A 26,012-nucleotide genomic window follows, 5' to 3' on the forward strand; every position below is an offset into this window, starting at 1 on the left:
GGCAGGCCGCGCAGCAATCCGTGACCAACCCCGAAGGTGAGTAAGGAGTCACGGAAGACACGGACCCGCCGGTAGGCCGTGGCGGCCTGCTTCCCAGTCCTCCTACCCTCCCCCATGAGGGCCCTCGCGGCCCGGAGGACCTGATGGAAATCCCCCCCCCCGCGCTGGAGCGCAAGATGGACTTTGTTCCGGGAGCCACGGACGTCCTCAAGGAACTCCCGCAGCTCCTCCCTCAGAGCATGGGGGGGTGGGGTCACTGATCGATGACTGGCCCCCAGTGGGGCCCCCGTCACAGCCCCGTGGCCCACCAAGGCGGGTAGGCAGGGGGCAGATCCCCAACGTGGCAGCAGATGGACCGACGCCACACGACCCGCCCCGCTCCCAGATTCAAGAAGGGGCGGTGGAAGGAGAACAGCAACCCCTGGGGGGTCGGGACAGGAAAGAACTAGTGAACCCGCTCCCTGGGAGGTATTGCCAGGGGCGGCACTGGCATCACAGGAAGTGGGGGGGACAAGGACAGAGCCAACAGGAGTAGGGTGGGGATCAGGGAGAGAATCCGGGAAGGAGGTAGAGGCAGGATCCGGAGCCTCCATAGGTGAGACGCCAGAAGGTGGCTCCTCCTGGCCAGGCTCAAGGATCTGGGAAGTGGGCAGGGGACCCCTAACGATGCCGGGTTCAGCCACTGTGGTACGTGCGGCAGCCTCGGCACCCAGAGAGAGATGGTGGTCAATGGGGTCCCCGCTGAGGAAGGAGGGCGGGTCCTCCACACCCAAGAGGGACACCCCCTGGGAAGCGGGTCTCGGCAGCGGGGCACTGGCCGTCGCCCCAAGGGGCTCGGCAGCTGCCAACAGAGTGCCACCCGCAGCCGAGTCGAGGGAAAATTCCAGGGGACCCTCAGAGGTGGGAGCAGAAACAGCGGGTAGGGGAAGGGAACCCAGGGACAGGGGGGATGTAGTGAGGTCGCCCAGATCGAGGCCCGCCGGCAGAGGGTCGTCCTCCCCCTGCGTGACCGGGGTCAAACCCAGGGCCTCGATTTCTGCGTAGATGGGAGGGAGATCACAGTCCACCACCCCAGGGCCCTCCCCGCCAGCACCCGAGGCGATACCCACCGCGGCACTCTCAGAGGCGCCAAGTGGGAAGGGGGCGAGAGAGGCTCCCTCGAGGGCATCCACGGGAAGGGACCCCGGAGGAGGGGTGGTGTCACCTTCCGGTGCTGCCACGGCATCCCCAGCCGGCACCACAAACTGGGAGTCATCAGGGGACAAGGCGGAAGACTCGACATCGGCGCCCCCCTTCCTGCTCTTCCGGGGGGCCTCCGAATCCGAAGTATGTAAAGAAACTCGAGCCTTCCGCTTGCCCCGCTTCCCCTGCACTAAGGACCAGCCCTCCATGGCATCATCCGGGGGCTGGCTAACAGGGGTCGGCTCGGGGGGCAAGGGCAATGGCTCAGGGACTCGAGGAGGCAGTGGTGGGACAGCAGAAACCGGGGAGGATTCCCCCTGGGACGAGCCCTCTCCCACGGCCGGCAGTAGCCCCGCCACACCCTCCTCCACAGAGGTGGACCGAGAAGGAGGAGGAGGGGCAGCTTCGGGTGCCGGGCAGCTAGGGGGACCGGCGATGACAGGGCCGGCGCCTTGCCGGGGCTCGGGGGTCCCGGACGCTCCTCCGTGCTGGGCCAAGGGACAGTCCCTCCGGACGTGCCCCATCGCCCGGCAGAGGTAGCACCGGGCCTCCCCCGTTGAGTAATGCACCCGGTAGTGGGCTCCCTGGTAAGGGACCAGAAAGGACCCCTCGAGCGCCTCTCCGCCACGCGCCGCCGGCGGCAGTTGAAGCTGCACTTGCCGGCGGAACGAGAGAACATGATGGAGGGCGGGGTCCTTGCAGCCCAAGGGGAGAGGGCTGATGACAGAGATGGGGCGTCCCAGGGCAGAAAGGGCGGGCAGCAGGGTGGCATTGGGCAGGAAGGGAGGGACGGAGGTCAAGATCAAGCGGACCCCCAGGTCTTCTAACAGCTCCAGGGGGACGAACACGCCCCCCACGGCTAGGCCCGTCTCTACCGCCTCCTGGGCGGCAGCCTCCGATGCCAGGAAGAAGACCACCTTCCCGTACATTTTGGAGGCCGCCACGATGGCCATGGGCCCCACTACCCTGGCCAACGCCCGCACGTAGGTCTCCACGTGGGGCGAGGCGGGCACCAGGAGGCAACGGACGCCGTGCTTCCTGGTCAAAGTGTGAAAGGGGCCCCGGCCGCTGTAGATGTTGGCGGAAGCAGCGGGCAGAGGAGCAGCGGCAGGCGGGGGGGCCGCCGCCACCTGGGCGTACGCCCTGGGGGCCGGGGAAGGGACACCTGCAGAGCTGGTGGAGGGAACAGCGGGGAGGGACGCCGCAGCCGGTAGCGGGGCTGCGGCAACGGGGGCAGTCTCCGCCATGGAGGGCCTGGCCTTTCTAGCGGGGCCCTTACCCTTCTTCCCACCCCGACCCTTCCCACCGGCTGGGGGGGCTCCCCCCGAATCAGAAGGGGCGAGAGACGTGGCAGCAACGGAGGTCTCCCCAGTACTCGCCGCCGCCGGTGCCCCAGCAGGGGCGGTGGTAGGTGGATCGGCAGCGACGGTCGAGGTCGCGGCTTGGGCAGTGGACACGGGGGCAGGTGGAGGAGGGGCAGTGGGAGCATCGCGAGGGGTCTTCCCCGCCGCATCCCCCGCCATAACGAGAGCGGGGAGGGGGACAAACAGCGAGGGGAGGGGAAGGAGAGGAGGTGGCCACCCCTCCCTGCTAGGCTGCAGGCAGGGGAGGAGGGCGCCAGAAGGGGAAGGCCAAAGGGGCATAAGGAGCAACCAAGGACTTAAGGGTGGGATACTTTCAGGGCACCAACGCAGAGGGGGGTCCCGGCTCCTCCAGTTGCACTAGGGGAGCGGGGGGGGGGCAACAGTAAAGGGGGAGTGCAGTGAACAAGGGGAAACCAAATGGGGAAGGGCACAAGCGCCTGGGAGGGGGCATGGGCGCACGGGGGGGGACCGATCAGGGCTGGGGGAGCACAGGGTGGGGGGAAAGGGCGAGCTGGGATTGGGGTAGGGGGACCACAGGGACAGCTGCAGGGCCAGGGCAGAACTATCAGGCGGCAGAGGGAAATAGGTGGGGTGGACAAATGTGGCAAAGGGCAGGGGATCAGTCCAGGAGGAGGGGGGAGGTGGTGCACCCACAGGCACTCGTGCCAAAAAGTCAATATTTGGCTGCTGCTGCTGCAGGCCCAAATGGTGGAAGTGGGCGTGGTGAGCCAGGCGAGCAGCTCATACCCAGAGGCAGGAGTCCAAAGCAGAAGAAAAACAGCCAGCGGGGGTGGTGGAGGGGGCAATGATGGTGGTGGGGGCGAAGGGGGACACGGATGGACAGGGGGCAGGCTCCAAGCCACACTCCCGCTGCCCCAGCAGACACAGTCCAAACCCCCACCACAAGAGCACAGTTCGAAAAAGACTCAGTCCAGAAAATCCCCCTCCACAGTGGTCTTTACGTGGTTTCCCAGCAGCAGGCGGTCCTCGTCTCCTTCCTCTCCTCCTCCGGGCACCAACAGCTCTCCAGCAACTGCCCCAGCAGCTCCAGGTGGTGGTGGTCTGGTGTCCAGGCAGGAGGGACCCCGCTCAGAGGATGGTGTCCTCAGCAACAAGAGCTGGGGTCCCTCACTCTCCTCCTCTCTGGGAAGCAGGCCAGCAGCCCCGCCCCATGGGCTGTAGGTGGAGGAACAGAGGTGGGAGTGGGAACCACCAACCAGCCAGCAAACAGATAGTAGAGAGAGGGGTGGGTGGTGGTGTCTAGCCCAGCCAGGGGAGCAGCAGGAGCAGGAACAGCAGCAGAAACAGCAGCAGCGAGTGCCCAGTACCCAGCAGGAACAGCAGCAGCAGCAGCAGCCCTCTCCCTCCTTCCTCTACAGCAGAGCAGTCAAAGGGAGAGCCATTACTGGCCCCAGGAGAAGCAGGCTTCTTTTCCCTGAGTGACCAGAGCAGGGGTTGCACTAGAGTAATCAGGAACTTGCTAGAACCAATTAAGGCAGACAGGCTGATTAAAACACCTGCAGCCAATCAAGGCAGGCTAATCAGGGCACCTGGGTTTTAAAAGGAGCTCTCTCCAGTCAGATGGGGAGGAGCCAGAGGAGAGGAAGTGTGTGTGAGGAGCTGGGAGCAAGAGACACAAGAATCTGAGATTGAGAGGGGGTGCTGGTGGAGGACTAAGGAGTACAAGTGTTATCAGACCCCAGGAGGAAGGTCCTGTGGTGAGGATAAAGGTGTTTGGAGGAGGCCATGGGGATGTAGCCCAGGGAGGTGTAGCTGTCACACAGCTGTTACAAGAGGCACTATAGACAGCTGCAATCCATAGGGCCCTGGGCTGGAACCCGGAGTAGAGGGTGGGCCCAGGTTCCCCCCAAACCTCCCAAGTCCTGACCAGACACAGGAGGAGTTGATCCAGACTGTGGGGGAGATCACTGAGGTGAGCAAATTTGCCAATAAGTGCAGGATCCACCAAGGTAGAGGAGGAACTTTGTCACAATATTTTTAATCAAAATAATTATAGTTTAACTGAGTCACCCTCTAGTAGGCTCAATTTTAGTGGTATAAATGTACCCTTTCCATACTGTATTCAGCTATCCTGGTATAAAGACTTGGGGCCAGATTTCCAAAGGTGTCCAGGCACCTAAAGATGCCCATATTTCCCAGTGGGATTTGCAGAAGTTTCCAAGCATGTTAGACACCCATGTTGCATTGGTTTCAAAGGGTGTTAGGCACTTAACTTGTTTAGGTGGTTTTGAAAATACCACACGAAGATTCCTAAGTGCTCGAGTCACTTTTAAAAAAATGAGACTTAGGCTTCTGAGTCATTTGGGCGTTCTTGAAAATAGTTCCCTAGGTTATTAGCAATTTGTTGCTCTGGTGTCCAGCTGCATGTAGCCAGTGAACAACTGATCTGCCAGAAGGGAATTCCCTACTGGCGCATTAAAGTCAGGAGAGTTAGCAACACCATTACCATCCTGCAAGTGCCAAAAATGCATACATAATAGTGCAGCTGAAATGATAATATTAAGCCAAACCGTAGGTCTTTACTCAGGGTCAGGTCCTCAACTGGTCTATGTGAGTCACGTTAACATACACCAGACAAAGGCCTAATCCTCATTGTTTGCACAGTGCTTCCTCAAACACAGGTCCTACTCCTTCTCCTGCATCAGTTTCTATGAGTAGGGACTGAGTAAACACCTCAACATTTGGCCCGGTGGCTCACAATTTATTTCTATTCTTGAGCCAAGTTCAGAAATCTTTACTAGTTACAATTTATTCATGCAAAGCTCAGGAATGCATTTCCTCTCTTCTTTTGTGAGAAGGGACTAATTCCAGGAGAGGCTCATGGCTATGAATCCAAGGACTCCCTGGGTCACAGCTCCCCACTCATCTGGCTGACTTTAGAGGATCCTCTTTTTAGGTACTTAACTCTCCCCTTGCATTGTATAGGAAGCCTGAGCACCTCACTCATGGTTGTGGTATCCATTAGGCAGCAGGGTGTCTAAACATTAAGCACTGCAATGATGAGTCTAAGACCCCTTTGTGGACTTCCACATTACTTGGGTGCCTAAATCCCATAAGTGCCTTTGAAATTCTCACTCTATTAATCTGTCCATCGCTATACACACCATCTATCTATCTATATATCTACTTCAATGGGAATTGAAGGCACTCAGGTATTTTATATTAATTTTCTTATTATTATGGCTTTTTATTATAAATATTTATTTTTTTTTCTTTTAGAATTTCAAATAGACTAATAATTCTGCCTCAACCTATCTTGTTTCAATGTATAGTATGTGATACACCCAGGCCAGTTGGGTACAGCGGAATAGCAGAAGGCAGATATACTGGCCACTGGATTAACAGTTTTCTGTTCCCTGACTGACCAGAGCAGGGGCTGCTCCAGGCTAATGAGAACACCTGACTCTAATTAACCTGCAAAGAGTCAGGTGAGGCTGTTAAGCTAATGTGACCACCTCACTCTAATTAAGACCTCACTGATACTATAAAAAGGACTCACTCCAGTCAGGCAGAGGGGAACAAGTGTGGCTGAAGGGCTGTTAATGAAGACACCCTCAAACCATCGGTAAGGGAGTCCTAAGGTAAGGGTGAAGAAGGGAGAAGCAGGAGAGCTGTGGGGAAGTGGCTCAGGGAAATGTAGCAACTCTGGCAGTGAAAGGTTGGCTGCCAACAGCTGCTACCATTAGGGTCCCTGGGCTGGAACCTGGACTAGAGGGTGGGCCTGCGTTCCCCTCAACCCACCACTACAGGAACATCTCCTGGGAGGGGAAGTCAGGCCCCTGTCATGACAGGAGGCTAAACTGTTATAAAATAAGCCCCCAGGGACAACAGAGACTGTGAGAGTTCTCTTACCAACCTCCTTGCCAGCCTATGATGAAAAGGGCTCAGTAGACTGTAACCCTAGCCCTAGAGAGAGAAGGGCTACATGAAGGGTCACAGAGAGCCACTGAGGCTAGCATAAACTGCCTAGAAGTGCAGGACCCATGGGGGCAAGGTCAGAGCTCTGCCACAAGTAATAAAAAACTAACAAACATATTCTTAATACCAATTCACCTCAGCTTGTTCATGTGGGTGTATGTTTGAAGCTGCTTATGAATTCATTTTAGGGATACACATGAATGCTCAGTGAGAGGTACATAGGTTTTAAACGTATATTTGTTACATGCAGGTGGTAACATAGGTGGACAAGCCCTCAAAAGAGTATATCTACATCAGAATACACAGAAAATTATTATACAAATATGTACAGTGTACACAGTTATTTAGTCAATATTGTTATACTCAGACCCTCACGTAGTTACAGAAGAGTATTTAACACAATTATTATTTTACGTATCTAACATATAGTATATTTGGTGCATACTTAATGCAGGAATTACTGGACTGAATTCACTGGCCTGTGCTCGGCAGGAGGTTAGACTAGATTATCATAATGGTCTCCTATGGCCTTAAAAATCAAGGACTATGTGATATACATCCTGACACTATAATCAGTGCTCCTGGCATAGACACCTGCACCTGTGCAGAACATAATAGAAGCTAAGAACTTCCTCACAGAGCCGTTGTGTGGCACAAGCAATGTAGGTTTGTAAAGCTCTATCAGAGAATTCAATAGAAAGTCATTCACAAGTGCTGAGAATTGTTATTTGAAATTAGGGCAGGGAGTCTGGGGAAATGCATTCAAGAGACAGCCAAACACGTTTGCACTGGAGTGATAGAGCAGGAAAAGAGGCAGCTGATTGCACTTTACTGTAGAACTGGTGGGAATTTTTACATTCTTGACATTTTGATGAAAATTGTTAGGTTTACACACACACAAGGTGGAAATGTTATGAAATATTTCTCCTTTTCAACCACATGTATATTTTTTCCTCTAACATTTCAAATTTTGAAGATATAATTTGGAGACAGCACTTTTACTAAAAATTCTCTTTTGTTTTTCAATCAACTTGCAATCTGGTCAAAGAGTTTTTAATTTCAGAAGTTGGATAAAAAGATCCTTAAAATTTAGATTCAAATAGTGGATTCAAAAAAGCACAATTTTCCCTACCCGTTTTCCCACCAGGCATAGAACAGGTCATTCTCCCCCACCCATAGCAAAATGTCAATGAAGAAAAGAAGGCAAGAGGGAGAAATTCAGGAAAATGCTGGTGGATTTCTCTTATTCTTCCCATTTTGACTAACTCTCCTTTTTTTCTCTAATTTCTCCAGTTGTGTGAAAAGATGCTCTTCTCTATTGTTTTAATATAGGCTTGCTTCACGTCTTTGTTCCTCAGTGTGTATATTATTGGGTTAAATACTGGCATCACGACCTTGTACATGAGGGAAATCATCTGATCACTCTCTGGGCTGTAGCTGGACTTGGGCCTCACTTAGGAAATTAGGGCCGTTCCATAGAACAAAGTCACCACCATGAGGTGGGAGGAGAAGGAGGAGAAATCTTTATCGATGTAGGACAGGATTATCAACAGCAAAGGTCTCATGATGAACAGCACTGGCATGGCCAAGAAAACAATCTTGATCTTGGACATGTCTGTGCGCACCATCTTCACCATTGGTAGGATGTCACAGAAGAAATGGTGGATACGGTTGGAGCCGCAGAAGGACTGGCTGAAAATCCTCCTGGTCTGAACCACTTCCACCAAGATGCTGATGACCCATGAGGTGGCTGCTAGCTGCCTGCACACCTGACCACTCATGGTGGCTGTGTAGTGCAAGGGGTGGCATATGGCCACATAATGATCATACGCCATGGCTGCTAGGAGGCAGCATTCAGTGAGGCCCAGGATGGTGAAAACATACATCTGGGCTGTGCAGCCTGCCATGAAAATGCTCTTATACTCCACCAGGTGGTGATTCAGAGTCTGAGGGCTAGCTCAGTGGTTTGGACATCAGCCTACTAAACTCAGGGTTTTGAGTTCAATCCTTGAGGGGGCCAGTTAGGGACTCATCCTGCTTTGAGCAGAGGGTTGGACTAGATGACCTTCTGAGGCTCCTTCCATTCCTGATATTCTATTTCAGGGATGGGGAACCTTTCAGAAGTGGTGGGCTGAGTCTTCATTTATTCACTCTAATATAAAGTTTTGCGTGCCAGTAAAACATTTTAACGTTTTTAGAAGCTCTCTTTCTATAAGTCTATAATATATAACTAAACTATTATTGTATGTAAACTAAATAAGGTTTTTAAAACGTTTAAGAAGCTTCATTTAAAACTAAATTAAAATGCAGAGCCCCCTGGACTGGTGGCCAGGACCCAGGCACTGTGAGTGCCACTGAAAATCAGCTTGCGTGCCACCTTCAGCACACATGCCATAGATTGCCTATCTCTGTTCTATTTCCAAGAAGGATAGTCTCACAAGGAGGAAATACATGGGGGTGTGAAGAGGTGGGATGAGTTTTATCAGGAGGATAATGAACAAATTTCCCACCAGATTGATGAGGTGTAGGTAGTTAGAAACACCACAAATAGAAGAATATGCAGCTCAGCAAGGTACAAAAACCCCACCAAGGATGGTCTGGTTCTGGCCAGGGTCTCTGTCAGAATGGGTCCCCTTTAGAGGTAACAAAGAGACTCTGGAGCTGAACCTGAAGAACCTCAAATATGTGAATGTTAACTATACAATTAGTACTAGTTTCCCATTTGTTGGAATCCTTCAAACGAAAAGCTGCTGCCATTATGTATATAAATATGCAGCTGAGCCTCATTATCAGGAAATAATAACTTTGGTATTGATCTATGGAAATCAGTAAAGCTATGACTATGTACATTGGCTGAGGATCTAGCCCATTGACAGCAATGATGTTACACTGATTTACACTAGCTGGGGATCTAATTCTTATGCCTCAGAGCATTTACCCTCCCCCCACCCATCTACATGAGAATTCAAAATGGGACCAGTCTTTTTGCCTTTGGGAATATGTTTTCTACAACCATGTTTACTAAATAAAATTTCCAAAATGCAGGCAAAATTCTGATCTCGTCCATGTCTTCATCATGACAAGAATTAAACTCATTCAAGTATTCCCACTGAGGTTGTAACTCACATAAGTAAGGACTGTGTTTAAAGCCCTTGGAAGTATTAAAAGCATTATGGGTCAACTGCATCTCAGAGATATCAATGGAGGATTTTGGCCCTTGGTGTGCCAAATATATTATTCTTCCCTAAATATTAAAGAAGAATTTAAACAATTGCTGCCATTATCACAAGAGCATCCTAAATGCCTTGCTTTCTCTCATTATACAAAAGAAGACCTAGGGTCAGTTCCTCAGCAGGTGTAAACCCTCATGGCTCCATTGATATCAGTAGAACCATGCTGATTTGCACCAATGGAAGACCTTTGTCTCAGACCCTTGCTATAAGGAGCTTGCAATAAGAAAGATCGAACAATTTAAGAAAATACTTTTTCTGCAGACATTTACTTCAAGGTTATTTATTGAGAAGGAATTTCATACTAATGGACATTACAGTGAAAAGGCAAAATTGAAATAAAAAAATATTGATAATTATCCTTAGCATCTTCAATGTCTGGGTCACAAAGCAATGCATCTAACTGTAGTGAGCAACTAAGGAAGAAAGTGGGGGTCAGAAGGTAAAGGGACTTGGGCAAGGTCACAGTGAGTCAGCATCCCCAAAAATGGAACTGAGGTCTTCTGACACCTAAAAATATGCCATGACCATAGGACCATTCCCATGGATATTCAACACACACACACACACACACACACACACGGAAGAGCGCATCCCCTGCAGCAAAGAGCAGCAGGGAAACACACACACACGCTGTTCTATATGCCTGCATGGAAAATTCAGATGAAGAAACCAGTGATCTGACTTTGCTCCACCGCAGTCTCCAGCAGAATGTCCAATGGACGTCAGTGTTACAACAATTGGGGGCTTAAATAATTCAGTCATAGCCTACACCTTTAAGGAGAGTGGTTCGCTATCCTAGCTTGAAAGGGCTAAATGTGTGGAAGGAAAGAGGGATGTATTTATTCCGTCCACTGGCTTTTGGGATGTAATCCCTGAAGGAACATTCTTATGATATTCCTGTGAGGACAAACAATACCGCCTTGAACTAGTTAGGCCAAAACAAAACAAAATTCACTCAGCCAACCATTTCCTATGAAGTCTGATGATGACATGTATTTTCTAGATGAGAAGTGCAATGGGGTTTTGCTGTAACTGAGGGGAGGGATGCTGTCCGTTTCCTCTAATGGGAGTACTTTATTTTTTAGTAGGATTGAATCACCCTTCATTCCCTGCAGTCCCTTCCCCCTAATCCCATCCACGGTCATTTTTCAAGTTAGTTGTCCTTGGTGGGGTTTTTCAAAAGGATCTTAGGGAGTTAGATATCAAATTCCCTTTGAACTTCAATAGGAGTTAGATGCCTAATTTCCTTAGGTTCTTTTGAAAAGTCCCACAAATGGAATGTGTGAATTTTTCCTCTAAAGAACTTGAGAAAGCCCATATGATGTCTCAGGTTTTGAACCCAGGCCTGGGAATCCCCAGACAACTCCCATATCCCAGCTGCCACCCAATGCCTACTGGAACTTGTACTGAGACGCTACTAGGACTATAACCCCGCCAAGGTGTCTCCTGATCTACATAAGGCATGGGTCTGCTGCAGCTCATGGCGCTCAAGCAATAGCAACTTTTGCTTTTTAGCTCTGGAGGCCCCTAATTCAGTCCCTGATGAGATAAGGAGCCAATTAGCCCATCAGTCCAAGGCTGATAAAAAGGCAGGAAGGAAGTTCAAAACAGGAAGAGAGAGCAGGGACCAGGGTTAGCTGAGCTCAGTCACATGGAGGCCTCAAGGGAGGGAGACCTCAGTTCCACTCATGTCCTGGGGAGAGAGCAAAAAAGTGCTGTAGGTGCTGTAAATAGAGTGTTGCATTAGGGTGGTTGTGGAAATGGTGGAGGGAACTTAAAATAACAGGGTCCAGTGAAGATGCAACCAGTTGACTCTGTTCATTTTCTGCAGGAAAGAAAGCAGGGGAGAAACCATGCCCCGTGACAGGCTGACACACATAGACCCACTAGCAATACTGCTTTGCATGGTCCCATATCGAGAAATGCTGTTGTGACCTGATCCACTGGTGTCCCCATTCTCAGCTGACCTAAAATACAATATAGGTGGGAGACAGTACAAATCTATGAGTGTCATGAGCAGAGAGTACAACAGCCTTCAACTGTGTGACATCCATCCTCCTAATGCCTGTGGGGAAGAGTAGATGTAACACCATATAGAAAACCAACAGTGTCAAGGAAGTTCTCACATCTCCAGAACACAGAGACACCAGCAAACACCACAATAAAGTGTACATGGTGAAACCAAGAGATGGGGAAGATTGAGTTGGGAGCAGACTGCCATGGAGAGAACAAAGTCAATGGGGCTACATTGATTTTCTCCCTCTGAGGATCTGAGCACTGATATCTATGTATAAATAAAATAAAAAATATTTCCTAGAGCTTTACTTTAGGGCTGAAAAGTGTATGAGGTTAAATGTTTTAATTAATAATTGAGTGAAAATAAGTGTGACCCATGAGAAACTTTCAGGGACCTATGCCCAAAGGAACCCAGGGATTATCTCAGACATTATTTGCTATAAATTGCACATGTTTCAATGAGATAAAGGGAGTTTTTTAATCTCTTAGCTGGGCTCTGCAAACATTAGGTCTACCATTGGTGATGTCCCTTCAGTGATTCGCTCATTTAGGTTTATGCTCATTCAGTGTCCTTTCACAATGGACTTGTGAGACAGAGTATGCTTCTACTTATATGAGTCTAAAAGCTACAGGTCAGGGTGATAACTTCACATCCACACCAATCCTCACATAGAGTCCAGGTGGCTGAGTTTTTTTAATCAGCTGAACTCTTTTCCTTGTTCAAAGACATTTTACTAATGTGCTATTGGAGTCTGGGACCAGGTGTGTGGGTTCCAATCTTGTTTTTTTCATTGGCCTGATGGATCACTTTTCCCTCTCTGAACCCCACAGTCCCCATTTGTAAATTGGGGGATGATGATATTTACCTGGTTTCTTCAGACACCTGCATGTCCCCTGATGAAAAGTGCTAGCTCAGAGATAGTGTTGATGAAGATCATCATCAATTTGCATGAAAGAATAAAGTCATTTAAAACTCTCATCTCCAATGACCCAAGTAGATCTATTTTTTAAAATATTTCAGACTGTGATGACCCCTCTCCAAAAAGTGATGATCCCACCATCCCATGCCACCCTTACTTGTGTGCTGCTGCTGGCAGCGGTGCTGCCTTCAGAGTTGGATGCCCGGCCAGCAGCCGCCACTCTCGTCACCTCCCTACAATAGGTTTGCGACCTCCTTTTGGGTTGGGACCCCCAATTTGAGAAACACTGGACTAGATAATTTAGTTGTCTCTTCTGGCCTTAAACACTATAAAACTATGAAAGTATAAAATTTCCCATCACTCCTCATGTATTTAAATGTCTTCATTAAATAAACTTCTCTGGGCCTTTGTTTCCTTCCCATCTTTGTCTGTCTTGCCTATTCCACCATAAGTAGGCTTAGCACAATTTGATTTTTTAATAACTTCGGCTGATAATATTGATGCTTATTTTAAAGCTTTTTTTCAATTTTTATTGATTTTACATTGTCACAGTTGAGGGACACTATATGGGGAAGTCAGACATTGGGAGAGTGTCAGACAATAATTATTTAGCAACAGTAGATGTTGAGATTCAAAAAGTTAAAACTTTATAATCATTGACATGATTTGTTTACAATTTGTGTTTTAAACTATACCAAGTAAATAGCCTTAAATTAAACTCTAATAAGTTCTCAAAGAGCATTTTTCTTATTTTGCCTCTCTACAAATGTTGATTATTATAGATGGAAATATTTTGTCCATTGTGTATGTCTGGTGAAACTGACATTTATCGACGTTACTAATAAAAATCTAATCCTTTTGAGCCTAATCATAACCTCTTTTGGGCATGGACTGTTTTTCACTATTTGTTTGTACAGCACCCAGCACAACGGGGCTTTAGTCTTGGCTGGAGCATCTGGGTGCTATAATAATGCAAGATGATAATTATAATATAAACACGCCTATTAATTTTCATTCCAATACCATAACGTTCAAATGAATTATATTCTAAACTTTTCTCTACTAAAACTTGAATCCTGGATTTTATTCCTGGCTCTGCCACTGACAGGTTGTGTGACCTTGGGCAAGTCACATCCTTCCTCTGTGCCTCAGTTTCCCTTCCCTTCCCTTTGTCTGCTTTCGCTATTTATTCTGTAAGCCTTTTAGTGCAGGGACTGTCTCTAACTCTGTTTCACTGTGCTCAGATCTTAGTTATGGCCTCTGGGTACTATAATATCACTCACTAGATGACTATCAAGAGCAGAAAGTGGTTATAACAATAATAATAATCAGGTTCAGAGTGGTAGCCGGGTTACTGTGTATCAGAAAAACAATGAGGAGTCCTTGTGGCACCTTAGAGACTTAACAAATTTATTTAGGCATAAGCTTTCATGCGCTAGCACCCACTTCATCAGATGCATGGAGAGGAGAATACAGGAGCAGGTATAAATACATGAAAAGATGGGAGATGCCTTACCAAGTATGAGGTCAGTCTAACGACACAGTTCAATTAACAGCAGAATACCAAGGGAGGACAAATAACTTATGTAGTGGTAATGAGAGTGGCCCATTTCAAACAGTTGAGAAGAAAGTGTGAGTTAACAGTAGGGAGAAATTAGGTTTAGGTTTTGTAATGACTCAACCACTTCCAGTCTTTATTCAGGCCTAATCTCATGGTATCTAGTTTGCAAATTAATTCCAGTTCTGCAATTTCAAATCAGTTGGAGTCTATTTTTGAAGGGTTTTTTTTGTTGAAGAATTGCCACTTTTAGGTCTGTTATTGAGTCACCAGGGAGTTTGAAGTGTTCTCCTACTGGTTTTTGAACGTTATGATTCCTGACGTCAATTTTGTGTCCACTTATTCTTTTGCATAGAGACTGTCCAGTTTGGCCCTGCTCCTGTATTTTCCACTCCATGCATCTGATGAAGTGGGTTCTAGCCCACGAAAGCTTATGCCCAAATAAATTTGTTAGTCTCTAAGGTGCCAGAAGGACTCCTCATTGTTTTAACAATAGTAATGTGATGTTCAATGTATTTTATTCATATTCATCATTGTCGTTTCACAGACGATCTGCCTCTTTCTGAATTTATTTTTGTAAGATCTGCTCTAGTTCAATCACAGCTATTGGATTTGAAGCAGGAATTAATTCACAGAAGTCCTACGGTCTGTTTTAAACAGGTGGGTATCTAGACTATCACAGTGGTCCCTTCTGGCCTTAAAACCTATCATTTATTGTCTCCTTCCATCCATTTCCTATAATGCTGCTTCCTTCTCATTTCTGACTCTGTGCTGCTCTCTAGCAATCATATAAAGCAAACAGAATCTCTTTGATATGAGCCGTACTCTCACTCTCTCCTTTTTACTTTTCTGTCACGATCCATTTCCAAATGCTTCCTCTCTATTGGTCAGAATGGCATATGGCCCATCTGTGACTGCTATTAACAAATAGCGCCAATGGCCGGAGATGGGACACTAGATGAAGAGTGCTACAAAGAATTATTATAGCTAGGTGGGTCTCAATCACTTTCGCCTTCCTCTGCAGCATGGGGCATGGGTCACTTGCGGATTTGAACTACAGTAAATAATGGATTCTCTGTAACTTGAAGTCTTTAAATCCAGAATTGAGGACTTCAGTAACTCAGCCAGAGGTTATGGGTCTATTAGAGGAGGGGAAGGGGGAGATTCTGTGGCCTGTCATGTGCAGGAGGTTAGACTAGATGATCATGATAGGCATTTCTGGCCCTAAAGTAGGAGTCTAAAATTGCTAAACCAAAACAGCTCGTTAGCCATGTTGGGGGCACTTGAAATGTGGATGGGATTGCAGTGCCTCACGCATCCACAGAGATTTGCCTCTGTATTGTTAATTTCTCAGCAAGTATCACACATAGGCCCCAGTCCTGGTAACACTGAGGCCAGTGGGAGCTCAGTCTTTGATCTCAGTAGGGTTGGGGCTCATTGTTTCGAACTATGTAGGTAGCTAAATGCCTCCAAGCATGGTAGACTTGGAGCACTCCACAACCAATGATAAATGTAAGCTCCCATCATTCATGTGGGATAAGGAGATGGAATTATCCCCGTGTTAAAGGGAGGGGAACTGAGGCACCGATGCCTGGATCCTCAGATACTGCAAATCCACCGAGCTATATTTTCTAGGTATTTACACAGGCCTTATCCTCGTGGTGTCTGCACATCTCACAGTCATGAGCAGACTTTAATGTCATAACACCCTTGTGAGGTTGAGAATAAAAAAAAAAAACTCATAGACTCCAGGACTGGAAGGGACCTCGAGAGGTCATCGAGTCCAGTCCCCTGCCCTCATGGCAGGACCAAATATTGTCTAGACCATCCCTAATAGCCATTTATCTAACCTACTCTTAAATATCTCCAGAGATGGAGATTCCACAACCTCCCTAGGCAATCTATTCCAGTGTTTAACTACCCTGACAGTTAGGAACTTTTTCCTAATGTCCAACCTAAATCTCCCTTGCTGCAGTTTAAGCCCATTGCTTCTTGTTCTATCATTGGAGGCTAAGGTGAACAAGTTTTCTCCCTCCTCTTGATGACACCCTTTTAGATACCTGAAAACTGCTATCAGGCCCCGTCTCAGTCTTCTCTTTTCCAAACTAAACAAACCCAATTCCTTCAGCCTTCCTTTATAGGTCATGTTCTCAAGACCTTTAATCATTCTTGTTGCTCTTCTCTGGACCCTCTCCAATTTCTCCACATCTTTCTTGAAATGCGGTGCCCAGAACTGGACACAATACTCCAGCTTAGGCCTGACCAGTGCAGAGTAAAGCGGAAGAATGACTTCTCATGTCTTGTTTGCAACACACCTGTTAATGGATCCCAGAATCACATTTGCTTTTTTTGCAACAGTATCACACTGTTGACTCATATTAAGCTTGTGGTCTACTATGACCCCTAGATCTCTTTCTGCCATACTCCTTCCTAGACAGTCTCTTCCCATTCTGTATGTGTGAAACTGATTGTTCCTTCCTAGGTGGAGCACTTTGCATTTATCTTTATTGAACCTCATCCTGTTTATCTCAGACCATTTCTCCAATATGTCCAGATCATTTTGAATTTTGACCCTTTCCTCCAAAGCAGTTGCAATCCCTCCCAGTTTGGTATCATCCACAAACTTAATAAGCGTACTTTCTATGCCAACATCTAAATCATTGATGAAGATATTGAACAGAGCCGGTCCCAAAACAGACCCTTGCGGAACCCCACTTGTTACTCCTTTCCAGCAGGATTGGGAGCCATTAATAACTACTCTCTGAGTACGGTTATCCAGCCAGTTGTGAACCCACCTTATAGTAGCCCCATCTAAATTGTACTTTCCTAGTGCGATTATCCCTTTTTTACCAGTGGGGAAACTGAGGCTGATTGGTTTACGTAAATCACACAAGGAGTTGGACTTCAATCGAGCTACAGCCCATTGACACCAGCGGGGATCTGGCCCCATTGACTCCAATGGAGCTATGGTCATTTTCTACCAGCTGAAGGTCTAGTCCGTGGTATTTAAGACTGATTTTTTCCTAGCCTGCTTGTGGGGTTTGGAGATACAAGTCGTATTATTTTTGGTTTGTAAACTTCAACCTTGGTCAAAGTCTCAGCGCCATATGCAGTGTCAGGGACAAAGCCAGGAACTGAGCTAAGGCTTCTGAGGGCCAGTCAAGTGCCTTTAACCCAAGATCAGCCTTCATCTCTGTGCAGGAATCACTGGGTGTCACTGTTATGCCCTGGTGGTGGTAACCAGCCCTGTTCTCTCTCTCCCTGTGTGTGTGTTCCTGCTGCATGGAATGAGTGTTTCAGAGTGTGTGTGTGTCTGTCTGTTATTGATATGTTGGGGGAAGTAGGTTGTGTGTGTGTGTGTGTGCGCGCGCGCTCACATAGGGGATGGGAAGTGCAAGCTGCTTTGTGATGCACTGAGACAGCTCAGCTCTGTCCCAGGACTGGCCTGGCAGGTCCGAATTAGTAGAAATACCACAGCTCTGAAGGTGGCAGGCCTGGGCTAGCAAGGGTCAGGATTGCAGCATTCAAAGAGGGGTGGGTGGGTGGGTGTGAACTTGACTAGCAGAGGGCCAGGACTGAGGAGCATGTCAGAGGTGTGTGTTTGGGGTAGGACAGCAATGACAGAAGGGTTGTAGCTCATTATTGTGATGTATTGGTCGAGCTGAGGAGCAGTTTTGGGACAGGAATAGCAGGGGTAATGCAAGTCAGGACTGAGGCATGTCACCAAAGCTGTGAAAGGAGCCAATCCTGCGATAGCAGAGGGATTGTGAGTCAGGACTAATGGGCTTCAGCAGAGATGTGGGGGCAGGGGTGAGAGACCAAAGCTGAGATAACAGGGGCTGCAGATCAGGACTCGGGGCAATGACAGAACTGTGCATGAGGGGAACTCAGGGTGCTGCAGATCAGGATTGAAGTGCATGAGTAGAGTTGTGTCGGGGGGAACCAAGGGCTGGGATAAAAAGAGGCTTCAGGCTGGGATTGAGATGCAACATCAGACCTGTGTGTGTGTGAGAACTTAGAGATGGAACAATGGAGAGGGCTGTGGTTTAGGATTCAGGGCATCGGCAGAGCTGGGATTCATGGGCAGGACAGCAATGCCCTGTCACAACCTAGATACATTGCCTGAGCTCTATCACTGAGACCTAGAAATCTGGAATTGCCTTTTGCTCACCACACCTGGGCCAGGCTGTCTTCGCTAACCTAGTGGGAATCTGAGGTTTGTTTACATGTCAGTTTCATTGCAGTCATCCCTCCCCCTTACATTCCCTCACTACCTGAGGGCCTTATGGAATTTACAGAGGAAGAGATCACAGTTCACAGGGACTGGGAATGAACGGCTTGACCCCTTTCACTTTAACCATCAGGGGCTACTTGACATAGGCACAGCCCCGTCCCTTCCTTTGTCTAACTTTAATCAATGCCTCTGACTTTCTTTTCTAATCAGCTACAGCCAGACTTCCACTGAGACCTGCATTTCCCAGCAGCTTTTCCATTCTAATGGCCCTCGATGGGACCCATTAAAATAATGAGTAACTTTGTTTCTGCCACTAGCTCATAATTCCTTGAGAGGTTTGTTAAATCTCCAGCCAGTACCCAGCTCTCAGCTGGGTGTAACATTCCTCAGAGTGCTTGATTAAAGCAAGTGAAGTTTTAATGACCTGTGTGTCCCCCTGTACATCTCTATAGAGTCACAGGTGCTGCATGCCTAACTGGAGAGATTTCTTTTTAGTAGGTGTGTTGCTAATCGGGGTGGTTTTAACAAGCACACAATGAAGTAGCTTTTTTTTTTAAATTATTTTTATCTGAGCAAAACATCAGTGAAATTAACTTGTTCCAAGTGAAATTGATCAGAGGTCCTGCAAATGAGGCATCTGCCACAGATCTGTGAGCAGACCTATAAAAACAGCTGCATCGTTAAGGTCAAGCACCATGGACAGACTGTTTATTGCCACTTCTCTGATCAGTCACCAGGGACCAACAGAGCACTTCTTAAAGTCTATCCCCTTGTCACTGCTGCCCTTAGTTAGTCGCATTGCGAGGCTCATCGACTCTAATTCCCACCTGCTTTGACTGTGAAATTAGCTGCACAGAGTGAGAAGGAATGTTTCTTAGTTACCAAAAATCAGGCTACATCATTCATTGTAATGTAATGCCTTTGACTGTGACATGTCCCCATTCAGCAGCCCCTGCCCACTGAAGTCCACTTTCCATGGGGATGGGTCCATTAGTGGTAGATTAGATAAGGAGAATGTAAACACCACTAGCCAGATGGCTGGAGAGATGATTAGACAAAGGAACAGCATGCAAGGCAGAGTCACAGAAGTGAAGACAGACAATTGGCCAGACCAATGAGTAGATAATTGGATGGACAAAGAGCAGGAGGAAAAAATGGACAGCCATCTTGATGGACAGATAGGCAGCAAAAAAGACAATTAGATGGATGGACAGATGATTATACAGATGGACAGATGGATGGATGGCTAGTTAGATAAAAAGATGATTAGATAGATCAATGGGAATACATGTGCACATGTTCTCTCCCTCTGGCCTCACCCCTACCTTCCCCAATTATACAGTGTGCTGCATAAGTGCCCTGAGGTAATCATTTCTATGGGTCAGAACCCAAAAGTTTGTTCACATTCCATGCCTATTGTCCCTTAACAAGGCATGTGAGCCTGCCATTAAGGAGGCCAATTGGTGTGGTCCACAGCCGTGGTGCTCAAATTAGAGTCACCACTTGTTCAGAGAAAGCCCTTGGTGGACTGGGCCAGTTTGTTTACCGGCCGCCTCTGCAGGTTCGACCGATCGCAGCTGCCACTGGCCGCGGTTCACCACTCCAGGCCAATGGGGGCTGCGGGAAGCAGTGGCCAGTATGTCCCTCGGCCCGTGCCACTTTCTGCAGCCCCCATTGGCCTGGAGTGGTGAACCGTGGCCACTAGGAGCTGCAATCGGCCAAACCTGTGGACACAGCAGGTAAACAAACCGGCCAAGCCTGCCAGAAGCTTTTCCTGAACAAGCGGCAGCCCTAGTTTCAGAACCACTGGTCCACAGGATTGTGGTTTTCATGTGACTGCTTGTCCAACTAATGACCAGAGAATGACCAGGGCTGTGAAATTCAGTTCTGGATTCTGAAACTCCCCACCTTTATTGGGGGTGTTTGGATCTAAGCTTCTTTTCTCTCACTTCCTGAAGTCCAGGAAGCTTCATTCAGGCCCATTGCTGCTAAGAATTAGAGTGAGACCACCAAGTGATTCACAGAGAGGCCTGGACAGAGCGCTAAGACAGTGGCAATGCAAAGCTGCTGCCAGTGATGCAGATGACCCCCTGGATATATCAGGCAGAGGTGCATTTAGCATCAGCCAGTTGCAGTTACTGCACTGTGGAGCACAATTGTGCCTGGACATTAGAGGTACAGGGAAGAAATCAGAGAGACACTGGAACTTCAGGCTAGATCATCACACTCATTTTCACCAGCTAACTTGGGGGTCCTCAGTGGAGCTATATTCATTGACACCAGCTGAGGATCTGGCTTCAGCTGCCTGTTACACAGCAAATCACAATTCACAAGCACAGAGCAGTCACACATGCATACTAACCAAGCATTCATTTCCCAACACGCACACACTGATACATATGCAGGCACAGGGGAGACATAGAGATACACACGTATACAGAAATACACATAAGTATGCACACACACACATAAAGAGGCGCACATATAAGGATTTCCACACACAGTATCACTCTAACACATGCAGAGGGCCTTCTTTTTCAGTTTTTACCAATTTTTACCAAAAATTTCCCAGATTTTCCAAAAACTACTTTTATTTTTACCAATTTTCACCTGAATTTTGCATCTCCCAAGTACATGAAAATACTGATTGTGTCAAGGAACTCTAGTACATTACATCAGGTAGATGTTTATGTTAATAATACATTAGTTTCTGTTAAATTACGGCAATGTAGTAGAAGATCCACACACACAAAAACATGCACGTGCATATGTGTATGTACTGTTCATGAAATAAATCACAGCATTAAACTGCTTTACTTTCTATTTGTTGTTTTTCTCAGTTCTCCCACCTTCCAATATTAACCTCAATATTTACCCAGAAACTGTGAGGTTAATTTATTTGCATTGATTTTTCAGCTGCTTTTTAAAATTTTTATAATAAACACTGATAAATTTCCAGGAAATGTTTAACAATATATTTTTTAAAAAAATGAAAACAAAGGGTGTTGCACTTACGCCACCAAATTAAACAATCATTCCCTGGTTCACACACCTCACTTCACCTGTCCTTCCACTGAAATATGTGAGGTCATTTATTTCCCCGCCCATATATTCCCATTAATTCCCATATGTAATTGCAGGATTTAATTTTCCATTCAATTTAATTTACAAGACTGTCAAGTGTAAATGTATGTGCATCAATGGAATTCCTCCTGATTTATGTCAAGCAGTCCCAGTTCCCATATTTTCAATGTATTTCACCAGAACTGGAGCAGGTGTAAACCAGAATAAATTAACTCACTTCCCCATCCCTCACCCACTGCTGGCCCTAATGCCCGTTAAATGATATAGCTCCTTGTCATAAACAAATAGTTAAGAGTTAGTAGAACAGAAGTACTTCATGACTCTTTTGCCTGTAAAGGATTAACAAAATTAGTGAGCCTGGCTGTCACCTGACCAGAGGACCAATCAAGGGACAAGATACTTTCAAATCATGAGGACGGGAAGTTTTTGTGTGTGCTGTTAGGGTTTGGTTGTTGTTCTCTTTGGGTTCTGAGAGTGACCAGACGTGCAACCAATCTCTCTGATACAGTCTTTTATATGTCCAGAATAGTAAGTACTAGGTAGGGAAGGCGAGTTAGGCTTATGTTTGTTTTCTTTATTTGCAAATGTGTATTTGGCTGGAAGGAGTTCAAATTTGTATTTTGCTGAAAGGATTTTACGTTGTACTTGTACACTTAGGCTGGGAGGCTATTCCCAGTGTCTATAGCTGAAAGACCCTGTAACATATTCCATCTTAAATTTACAAAGATAATTTTTACTGTTTTTTCTTTCTTTAATTAAAAGCTTTTCTTGTTTAAGAACCTGATTGTTTTTTTTATTCTGGTGAGACCCCAGGGGACGGGGTCTGGATCCACCAGGGAATTGGTGTGGAGAAAGGAGGGAAGTGGGAGAGAAAGGTTAATTTCTCTCTGTGTTAGGATTACTTTCTCTCTCAAGGAGAGTCTGGGAGGGGGAGAGAGAAGGAGGAGGAAAGTGGATTTTCCTCTCTGTTTAAGATTCAAGGAGTTTTGAATCACAGTGATCTTCCAGGGTAACCCAGGGAGGGGAAGCCTGGGAGAGGCAATGGTGAGGGAAAGGGTTTACTTTCCTTGTGTTAAGATCTAGAGGGACTGGGTCTTAGGGGTCCCCTGGGCAAGGTTTTGAGGGGACCAGAGTGTACCAGACACTGGAATTCCTGCTTGTTGGCAGCGCTACAAGTACTAAGCTGGTAATTGAGCTTAGAGGAATTCATGCTGGTACCCCATCTTTTGAACGCTAAGGTTCAGAGTGGGGAATTATACCATTACATGGTGTGCAGCGTGTGGGATAGATAGATAAGATAGAATCCAAAAGCCAGTGAGGTTTTTATTTCTCTCCCTGCTAGCTATCTGCAGGCAGACTGAGGTTTGGGTTTAGAGCAAAAGCCAGTAAGATTTTTTCTCTCTCTTTCCCTGCTAGCTGTGTGTAAAGCAGGCTAGTGGAGATTGTTTTTAAAAGCAAAAGTCTGCAGGTTTTTTTTCTCTCTTCCTTCTGAGTACTCTGAAGGTAGAGACATTAAGTTTAACAAGGGTCCTTTGTTAAACAAAGGGGCTCCAGCTGTGAACAGCAGACAAGCAGCAAAAGACATTTGCAAATCAATTGTTTTTTTCTTTCTAACTCTACGGGTATAGTAATAGTTAGAAGTCTCTGTTGCTAAGCAACCCTGAGCTACAGCATTCCAGACACTTCAACAGCAGAGGGAGCAACCAGCACATAAAAACAGGAGCCATGAGTTCCAAAAAAGCCATTAGACAGGAACAAGCAAAGCTAGAAGCCATAGAAAGAGACAACGAACACAGAAGAAAGAAGGAACTAATAAATGCAGAAATAGCCAGGGAAGAGGCAGCCCACAAAAAGAGAGGAAGAAGCCAAAGAGGCGGACCACAAAAGAAAAATAGAGCTCCAAAGGGAGGCCCACCGACAGGCCCTGGACTTAGAACAGGCTAAGCAGAAGGACACAGCCAATTCTAACAACCCTTCGCCAGTTATTGTTCCACATCCCAAGAAATTTCCCACTTACAAGGCAGGTGATGACACTGAGGCCTTCCTAGAAAATTTTGGAAGGACCTGCCATGGGTACAGCATCTCTGAAGACCAGTACATGATAGAGCTAGGCCACTGCTCAGTGGACCCTTAGCAGAGGTGGCGGCTGAAATGCCTAAGGAGAACATGAATGATTATAAACTTTTTCAAACCAAGGCCAGAATCAGAATGGGGCTAACACCTGAGCATGTCCGTCGGAGGTTCAGAGCCCTAAGGTGGAAACCAGATGTGTCATTCACCCAACACACCTACCACATTGGAAAGAATTATAACGTCTGGATATCAGGAGCCAATGTTAAATCTCTGGATGACATGCACCTTCTAATACAATTGGAGTAGTTCTTAGAGGGTGTTCCTGAGGAAATAGAAAGGTACATCCTAGATGGGAAGCCTAAAACTGTAACTGAGGCAGGGGAGATTGGAGCCAGATGGGTGGAAGTGGCAGAAAATAAAAAAGCTACTATCAAGGGGAGCAAATATCACCGGGGTCACACCGACAATAAACCCTATACCCGAGGGTAACCCAAGACACCACCTACAACCCAAGGAAAGCTGCCGACGCCCTATTCTTTCACCTCACCAATCTCCAGTAACCCACCTCGACCCAGTGACCAGTCAGCTGGGCAATGCTTTAAGTGTAATGAACTGGGACATATAAAGGCCAACTGCCCCAAGAACCCAACTGAGTGCAGTTCATTATATCTCCATCACTCCAAAGATCCCCAGGCCCAGATGCCTCTCAAATACCCTCGGAGCGAAGGGAAATTTTGAGAATGGGCGGAAAGAAGATTATCGCGTGGAGAGACACGGGGGCACAAGTGTCAGCTGTCCACCAATCCTTCATCAACCCCAAATTCATCAACCTAAAGGCCCAAGTAACAATTTACCCCTTCATGTCACAAGCTGTAGACTTGCCTACAGCTGAACTGCTTGTCCAGTACAAAGGCTGGTCAGGAATGTGGACTTTTGCAGTCTACGACAATTATCACATCCCCATGCTACTGGGGGAAGACTTGGCCAACCAGGTAAAGCAGGCCAAGAGCGTGGGAATGGTTACATGCAGCCAAGCCAGGCAAGCTTCCAGACCCATCCCTGTTCCTGAGCAGTCCACAGGGGCCCCATCTGTGTTACCAAAGACCCAGATAGAGGTAGTGGACCCAGATCCCCTGCCTACGACTGCAACAGCCACACTACTTCCAGTCCCAGACCTGAACCTGGAAATGCAACCCAGCACCTGAACCGTTGCCAGCACTGACGCCAGCGCTTGCAAATCCATCTTCAACCTCAACGCCAGAGGGCACCAGCGAGCCTGAACTGGCAGAAGCAGCAGACAACCCTACCCAAGAGGCTCAGCCCGAGCCTGAAATACCACCTGGTGCACCAGCGGAGAGTGGTTCACCAGCCACGAAAACAACCCCATCACCTACATCGCTTCCAGAGGGACCAAGCCCAAGTCCACAGTCTAAGGGAGAACTGGTGTCTCAAACCTCCAGGAAACAGTTCCAGACTGAGCAGGAAGCAGATGACAGCCTTTAGAAAGCTTGGGCAGTGGCACGAAGCACCCCACTGCCTCTCAACTCTTCTAACAGATCCCGGTTTGTTGTAGAACAAGGGCTTTTATATTAGGAGACTCTTTCTGGTGGACACTGGGAAGACTGGCATCCACAGAAACAGTTGGTGGTTCCAACTAAATACCGAGTAAAGCTCTTAAGCTTAGCCCATGATCATCCCAGTGGCCATGCTGGGGTGAACAGAACCTAAGACAGGTTGGGGAAGTCCTTCCACTGGGAGGGGATGGGCATGGATGTTGCCAAGTATGTCCAGTCTTGTGAGGTGTGCCAAAGAGTGGGAAAGTCCCAATACCAGGTCAAGGCCCCTCTCCAGCCACTCCCCATAATTGAGGTCTCATTTCAGCGAGTAGCTGTGGATATTCTGGGTCCTTTCCCAAAAAAGACCCCCAGAGGAAAGCAGTACATACTGACTTTCATGGACTTTGCTACCCGATGGCCAGAAGCAGAAGCTATAGGCAACACCAGGGCTAAAACTGTGTGCCAGGCCTTAGCAGACATTTTGCCAGGGTAGGTTGGCCCTCCGATATCCTTACAGATTCAGGACAAATTTCCTGGCCAGGACCATGAAAGAACTGTGGGAGACTCATGGGATGAATCACTTGGTTGCCACCAATGTGTAAGGGCTTGTCTACACTGGCAATCCTCTCCACTACGCAATGATCATAAACAAGAGGAGGTGCGTTAAGTTAGCTTGCGGGTCATGGGTGGGTGGTGGTCTCTATTCTGCTTTGCACACTGCTAACACGTTTTCATCCCCCTTCTGTGGGTCCATTATCAACCAGTTCTTCTGTGACATCCAGCCATTGCTGAGGATCTCGTGCTGTGAATCCCACACTGGTGAAATTGCACTGACCGACTTTGGTGTGTGTTT

The 26,012-nt window shown here is 47.4% G+C and overlaps 1 pseudogene; it reads right to left on the minus strand.

Moving 5' to 3' along the window:
* Positions 1-7,704: 7,704 nt before the first annotated feature.
* Positions 7,705-26,012, minus strand: part of LOC127042165 (olfactory receptor 10C1-like) — an 18,803-nt pseudogene continuing 495 nt past the window's right edge.

The sequence above is a fragment of the Gopherus flavomarginatus genome, unplaced genomic scaffold (genome assembly GCF_025201925.1).
Source record: "Gopherus flavomarginatus isolate rGopFla2 unplaced genomic scaffold, rGopFla2.mat.asm mat_scaffold_34_arrow_ctg1, whole genome shotgun sequence".
Classification (NCBI taxonomy): Eukaryota; Metazoa; Chordata; order Testudines; family Testudinidae; genus Gopherus; species Gopherus flavomarginatus.